Source organism: Falco biarmicus, chromosome 12, assembly GCF_023638135.1.
Source record: "Falco biarmicus isolate bFalBia1 chromosome 12, bFalBia1.pri, whole genome shotgun sequence".
In the NCBI taxonomy this organism is placed as follows: Eukaryota; Metazoa; Chordata; class Aves; order Falconiformes; family Falconidae; genus Falco; species Falco biarmicus.
Genome location: NC_079299.1, coordinates 21,423,515 through 21,431,648, shown reverse-complemented (window position 1 = coordinate 21,431,648; position 8,134 = coordinate 21,423,515).

The following is an 8,134-nucleotide window of genomic DNA, read 5'->3' as shown; positions in this document are numbered from 1 at the left end:
TTTCCTGATTATTCAGTCTGTGTTTTCTTTGCTCCTCCTGGCTGCTTTTTCCTCCAGTTCCTGGAACTGTGAGGAGCTCAGCCTCTATAGCACCTGTGTGTGCACGCCAGGCACAGCAGCTGCCGCATCCCCTGATGCTTAGTGCAGCCTGTCCACCACACACATTTCCACACCACTGAGCAATAGGCTACTTCCAGATCCTTCCCATGCAGGTTTGTTTCTACGACCAGAAACTTTGTATTTTCCTTGAGCACGAAAACTCTGATCTTAGCCCTAGGCACCTCTGCATTTTGTGTTTCATTAGATCAAGAGGGCACCCGAAAAGATCCACCTTCTTGCCGCCAAAATTAGGAGAGACAGTTCCAGCTTGTGACAAGCCTGGACGAACTCCAGTAGAGGCAGAGGGAATAAAAAGAGCGAGGGCCTCACTGGATTCCTGCATTTAGGTCCTGCAAAGGCTCCAAATTCCGAGAGCCTTTCAACAGAAATAGCATTTAAAGCGGACACAGTTCTAGTGCTTCTACAGAGGGTCAAAGCCCTTCTTTGTCTCTGCTGGCAAAGGCTTGTGTGTCCATATCTGCTAGATCTCCCTGCAGGGACACAAAAGATGCTCAGATACTTGTTGTGGTCTCCACTTGGGCTGGAGGAGCCCTGACTTCCACAGGATTTCCAAACACACAAAGATTAAGAAGGCCAGGCTAAACGGCTGGCATCTCTTCACATTTTGCTTACTTCTTGCAACAGCAAGGCTCAGAGGGGTGCATTATTCTTTGTGGAACAAAGAGGGCACTGTCTACCAAGCCTTTGCTGTATAAAATCAGTTCAGTTCAGCGAAATTCACATTTGCTGCTTGCGTGCTCCCTACTTCCACAGGCTTGCTGTCTCAACTGCCTTCATTAGTCCCATTATTTTTTGACCCAACTGCTGTAACAATAAAAAAATCAACATGAATTGGCCACAGAACACAATTCACATCTGTTTCTGGAACCCAGCACCTAAAAGGGAGATAGATTTCTTTATCCACCCAGGTCTTCTCTAGAGTCATAAGAAAAATGCACAGAAAGAATCCTTATAAAATATGATCTTCAAAAAGAGAAGTACTTACTAAATGTGCAAACAAAAGCTTCCCTTGCTACCTTCAAGTTCTATTAGCATCGAATATCTCCATTTAAAAACAGTGGAGGAGAGGAGAAATGATAATGTTACTATTCATGAGTTGTTCATAGCACCCAAGGATGTGCTGTTTAAACAGAAAAGAGATTTCTTGCATGCTGCCTTCTCCCGAACCAGTTCTTACAGGGTAGGAATGTGTGCCTTGATGTTCTTATTACTGAGGGACCAGGGGGGCTGCCTTGGTGGGTACGAAGTCTACGAATGTTTACAAGGTAGGATTTCTACAGCATATAAGGGAGCTAGTCATCAGCCAAGGTTACTTCTGGCTTAAGCAATCAGTTCAATGGACTTTAGCATTGTTATATAATTGTAACCAGAAGTCCTCTGGGAGTTTGAACCATGCTGTTGTGCTCTCACAACAAGTAATTTGTGAGGCATCTCTCCCCTTAGGAGTCCGTGTTAGTCAGTAATGTGAAGCAGCTGTGAGCTCTCTTTGGGAGAGAGGTACTCCCAATGACCAGAACCTAGGTCATACTCTCATCAACTCCATGATGTTATCTCACAGCTTTTCAACAAAGCATGTAGCCACCTCGTGACCACTTTAACTTTCTCATCAAGTTCATATTGTAGATTTATAATTTTGTTTCTCCACACAAAACATCCAGCATCATACCCAACTTTACCACAACTCTTTTACTGCCATTTCTGCTACTGCCGTTCCATTGGCTCCTCATTTGCGCTCTACAGATGAAATCCTGATCCAGCAAAATCAATGAAAGCTTTGCTACTGACTTCTGCCAGACCCAGCTTTCAACCAGTAGCCTCTGGCTGTCACAAAACCTGTATCTTAACCCAGATACTGTTTCTGATTTCAGATATTTTCACAGCACAATTCTTCTAACCACTCAGCAATACACACATCTAACAGCCCACCTGAGCTCCTATTTCTGCTTACATCAAGTAGATAATGTTTTGAAATAGGCTGCAGCTTTCACCTACCCTCAGCCAAGTTCATACAGCTGTGGCCCATCAGTTCAAAGATAAATGAACTCAAGCTGCCAAGATGTGATTCTGGGTTAACAGGGGCAAAAATAAAGCTATGGCCAAATGAAAAGGAAACATTAAGTTGTTTTGTATTTTGAAACTGATTAGGCATTTGTACAGACAGACCCACTTAAGTCCTAGAACTAGGCATCCAGATCAGTCAGTACTGACCCAAACAGCTTGCTCTCTCTCCCAAAATAATTACATCTTAACTCATCCCTGCTGGTAGTGTAAAAATAGCTGTAAAACAAACGGTGCTTGAGGTTGCCTCGTGGTGGTTCTCTGGGAAAGGAAATTTGGTTCACAAGCACCACCGTAGTCCAAGTCTGCATGTCTCAGGTGCTCAGAAGTTGGCAACAGCCCATCCCACAGCGATTCTATTGTGCCAGGTCAAGCTTTGCGATGTGTTATTAGTCTGAGGTGAACTGTAAGACACACTATGGCTGTCTAAACCAGCAGTACGCCACAACACCCACTCCCCTGCCCTCAGTCCCAGTTTTCTTTTGAATGGAAGGCTGGAAGCATGGCAGGGGAGAGAAGGCAGACCATTACACATCCAGGCTGCATCCTAACCAGGATGTGACTGCAGTGCGCATCTGGGCCTCTGAGCTGGAAAACGGACCCAGGACTCACAGTTCCGGTGTGCCTCTATGCCTCAAAGGTTGCTGTGAGCATGAAATTGCCCTGTGGCTGGCTATAAAGCCCGAACAACTGACTGTGTGAGACCCACCCCATTTTCCATTGGCATAGTGCTGTGCTGCTGCACTGACAAACTCACAGCGGGGGCTTGGGCATGTGATTTCTCCTATTGTTGTTGAGGAAACTTCCCAAGTTCAGATCTACAATGACCTCCAGCCCTTGCTGGACAAGCTCAAGGTTACTGTGTTGCAGGAAATTCAGAGATAGAGGCCAGCAGAACTAAAGGCACATCTAACAGCAGGAAAGCAAACTGGTAGTCATTATTATGTGTGACACCACTTGTATTCTCATACAGACTAAAGGCCACAAGTGAGACTGGGGGGAGGATTAATTCTCCTAGGTGCTGAACAAACCCAGAGTGACCCTCCACCCTTGCAGTTTACAGGTGTAAACCAGGCTTATGTAAAGGAAAATTTCTAAAGTTGCAGCATTTACTTGCTCGCTTTTTTTGCTCTAAATACTTTCACTTACTTAAAGACCAGAAAACTTGAAAAGAGATCAAACCAAGAAAGGCTGGAGTCTGCAAGGAACTGTGTGGCTCAAGCCTACAAATTATGATTTTATAGAGATAATCTGGTTTTGGGAGTGATGCAGACAATTATAAACAAATCAAGGCAAGAAGGAGAGAGGTAGGAAATAAATGTCAAAAGATCGTAACTTGGGTTATTAAGAGAAGTCTTCATGCATGCCCATGAAACCACAGACTGCATTCTCTCTTTAGATCAAGTAGGAGTCTCTAAGCAGACAAGAAAGAAAAATTTCTCCTACCGGAGCTCTGTCAATAAAGAAATGTCAATAAAGGTTCAGCTGATTAAAACAATTGCCCAACACAGAGGATAAAATAAATTCGACAGGGTGGTCTATTACTTCTTTCAGTGACAACCCTTCTCCTCTCAGTTACAAATAATTACTTAGCTTTTCATTAGCTATGTTGGAGACACGCATCCATTTAGTATTTGGAATTTTTCACATATAATTCCCTTCTGAATGAGCAGTGTGTGTTTAAGATTTTAATAAAGGAATAGGGACAAATTCTGCTCTTTGAAAATTTGATGTAAATCTGAAGTATCTGCCCTAATATAGACTTACGCTTGTCGTTAAATCAGAGTAAATGAGAGCACGCTTTGGCCTCATGATACCTAGCACAGGGCCAGGAATATAATACAAGAAAGGGTTACTTTCTAACTGCTTGTAAGATTTAAGTCAGATAAATAAATAATAATAGTAAGTCTTTGTTTCTGAAAGGAGATATTCAGTCTACCCAAAGCACCATCCAAGTCATTAAAGGATTCCCAGGTGCCAGTATTTGGAAAGGGTATTAGCTATTCAAACAGTTTAGGCAGAGGTCTCTGCTGTTCTCTCTCCTGGGTCATCTCAGATTTCCTCAGTCTCTGCCCAGAACTGAGTACAGGCAGCAAAGAAAGGCTGGAAATTTCAGAGGAGTAACATTTTCTCCAGAACTAGACAGAACATATTTTTCAGTCTTGCAGTAAAAAGGAGGAAACCCCTCCTTTTATTAGTGCTAAGCAACTGCAAGGCTGGCAGGGTGAGGACCATACAGTGCATATGGAGGGACAGACTCTGCAGCAGATGCTGTGCAGGGAGCCCTCTTTTCCTCCCCTTTTCAGATATAATTTACCTGGTTCCACTCTATTACTGGGAAAAGAAACCACATGAAAGTATCAGCATGATGCAGCTGGGTTGTTCAAACCAAGCAATTCAGCAGCAGATTGGAAGAGTGAATCCACACAAAGGCAAAAGGCTTGCTGAGGAGATGACTGAGCTCTGCTGACAAAAGTCAGTGCCTCAGAGACAGGGATGCAAACACAGCAGAGAGGTTTCTGCGTGTTTGATGCTTGAGGGTGCAGACAGTCATCTGAAGCCACCCACCCCACCTGAGTTGGTGTCTGGCTCCTGCACATTTTTAAAGATTAACAGTTCTAAGCAGGTGTCTGAGACTGAGCAGAAATTTCAGACTGGGAACTATTTTCCTGAGGAGAGAAAAAAAAAAGGTGTTGGAAATGGCAATCACTATAGAAAGTGACATGAGAAAAGGCCAGTGGTCTCTGACTATCTGGCAAAGGGAGAGATGCAGATATCTCCAACGGGAATAACCTCTGCCTAGATAAAAGCAAAGCTAACTAGAAGGAGCATGTTTTCTGAAAACGTCATCTTTAATTAATGAGATCTGCCTTGTTGATTACTCTGATCCCAGAGCTCCCCTGGATTCGCTTCCTTACTTCTGCTCTGGGCTCTCAGGCAGTAGGCCAGAAACACTTATCCCATCATCAGCTTGCTGCATGCTTTTCTCACGCATCACCCAGGTCTTTGTTGCCCCTGTGCTTAAATGGTTTACAGAGGTTCTGCCTGGAGCCATCTGCAAGCTGCAAACTTGTTGGGCTTTCTTCCAAGGACAAGTTGACTAAATGTTGTTATACCAAGACTGTGCTTACTGATGGCTGCCGATTCATTCCTCTCTGTCATAAGTAATCTTGGTCATGGCTCTGAAAAACCTAAATCATTCAGGTCCCTGCCACTATAAGTCATGCTCTTCCACCATTTTGCTGTAGCAACTGCAGCTTGTAGAGACAAGATGAGTGTCAGTCATAAAAACTGAACTTGCAAAGACCAGGGATCATTGTCAGCAAGCTGCTTCCAGGGAATCACTAAAACAATTTGGCAGTATTTCATGCAGTGCCTGTCCTTGCTTAGGATGTCTAAAACCCCCTTTATTATATTTGTGTATATATTAACTGCTAGTGCCAAGACACTAGGATGATGGGCAGCCTGAAATGCGGCTAATACCTATACCAATGCATTAAATCCTCTTGAAGCCTAATCACAGTCAGGACTACACTTACGTAGCAGTTTCTCACCGTCCTGTTTTGTCTTTCCCAGGGTTCCTCAACAGCATCCTCCTACTCAGACTGTTGGCAGTTTGACTGGCAGTATGGTGGCTGCAAGGTCAGAGGGCTGCATCTCACCCCTCTGGGTACCTGAAAAACACAGACGTGTGTGTGCAGCTGCCAGCTAGAAGAATCACAGCTGCTCATGTGATGCCTGGGCAAGATGATATAATCAGCACATTAGTACTTCTTACCCCAGTAAACTCTTTACCTGTCCCCTGTGCCAAGAGCAGTCAGGAAGACAGAGGCTATTAGGGGAATGATGAAAAATACGAAACGAACCTTAAAGACATAGAAAACTTATGTCACAAAATGACAAAGCTCTTTGGCTTTTGTGCCTTCTTCCTGAGTAGGGCAGTATAACCACTTTTTTGGACATAATGTCTGCCCAGGATTACGCCAAAGAGAATCTCCAGGGAAGACTTGTCACAGTCATCCCACAGGTTTCCTCTTTATCTCAGCACAGCTGTTCCCATCCTGACCTACTAGCCTGATTTCTTGCTGCCTTCTTACTGAGAATGCTACTGCAGGGATTCCAGATGTGGAGGAACAGCCCACAGCACACATTGTACCTTCACCCCTTCCTTTCCGAGTCTCCCAGTGACTGCACACAGCTAGCTCCGGTCTCAGTAATGGAGACAATGGCACTGGTCCCAGACAAGCCAAGTTTTTCTGTATTCAGTACGATCTCCAAGCCAGAGGAAAGCGTCTATATTATACCAGGTAGGGACATCCCTGGTCCCTTCCATTCCTGTTAAACTGTTACTTGGCTCCAGTTCCTTACTTCATGCTTAGCACAGCTCAAGGCTTCATTTTGCAGCTCTTAAAGTCTGTTCAACTGTCACCCACAATCTCCTCTCCTTCTGTCAAGCAGCCACCTATCATGCATTCCTTATTGAGAAAAACTGTACTTTTCTTTCTTGTTTCCTATCTTTTACTATCCTTACACAGTAATGACTTACACGCAGGAAAATGATTCAAAACCACACTGTTTTTGAAGCCAGACAGTCTGAACTTTTGAGATAACTGGAAGGAAAACCAGACCTTTTATTCAACACACCTGGGAGGAATAACCCCAATCTATCTCTTGGTGCATCAGAGCAAACTGCAGCCTGTCCCCACCACATTGAAGTGACCTGGATGATGGACAGCAGTGTAACTCGTGAGCAGTGTCAGTCTAATGGATGCCCAGGACAGTGAAACGTTTGTCCTGCAAGAGTATTTTGAGGGTAGCCTTCTTAATCTGTACCAGCAGAAATGGTGACATGGATTAATAACTATTTTTCTTTCTCTTGAGATGAGGTATACTAAAGAATGCAAAGGAAGGTGAGCTAGCTTCCTCCTAAATCACTGAAAGTTTTTTCAAATGTTTTATAAAGTTGTGCAAGCATACAGGAGTCACTGTGCACTCAGTAGTAACTTACAGGTACTTCAGGATTTTTAACTCTAATGCTGTAAACAGTTCTGTGAGCTTCAGTACCTTGCTCAAGATGAGCGGAAGGGAACCCGAGTTTGATTTCTCACCCAAAAGGATGCCAGCTCTAAAGGAGTGGAGCTGGGAGGAGCTAAAGCTGTTTGGCACACAGGTACACACATGTTCTGTGCAAAGGCAGGAGAGCTGTCCTCTGACTGGAGCTGCTGGGCACTGCTGGAGCGTGGCACCTTCCCTCCCTGAAGCAGGTGTCCACGCAAAGCCGCCTAGCCAGCAGCCGGCTGAATGATGCCTGGTGCCTCTCTCCCCTCCTGGCTGCCCTAGTGCTGCTCCAGCCTGGGATGGCAACCGATGGGAGAAACTGCTTTCAAACTGTTTAATAACAGTGATGGTAACCTTTGACCTTAGTGAATAGCAGCGCTTTTGACCTTTCATTTGTTAAATAATGCAACCACTTACTTCCCGATCCTTATCAGTGTTTAGTAATTGGGGTCAAGACAAAGCAAAGCAGAGTACAGTTACCCACCAGACTTCACTGAACCAGGAAGAATTTCCTTAAGCTATAGATTTCCTTTTTGATAATCTTCAGTCAGGACTGGCAAAAACTAGAGACTGGGTGGCTTAGAAGATCCGTAACAGGCTAAAGAGCCTCTCAGCTGTTAGCATCTGGTTTGACTCCAGCTGTGGTTGACAGTGGCAGAAATTCACTAGGATCTCAGGTTGACTCTGACTGGTTTGCAGTTCTGTTTACTAGCCAGATAGCCATAGCATATTAACATGTGATTCTAGAGACATCAGTGATTAAATGAGCTCACAAAGCCTGAAAATGCCTATTCCCATAGAGAAAATCAGACTATGGCACAGTGGTAGGTGACAGCATGGACAAAAAGTTTGCAGTCACTGCTGCAAGTTCTGCCTGATTCATGTCTAAGAGAGGTGG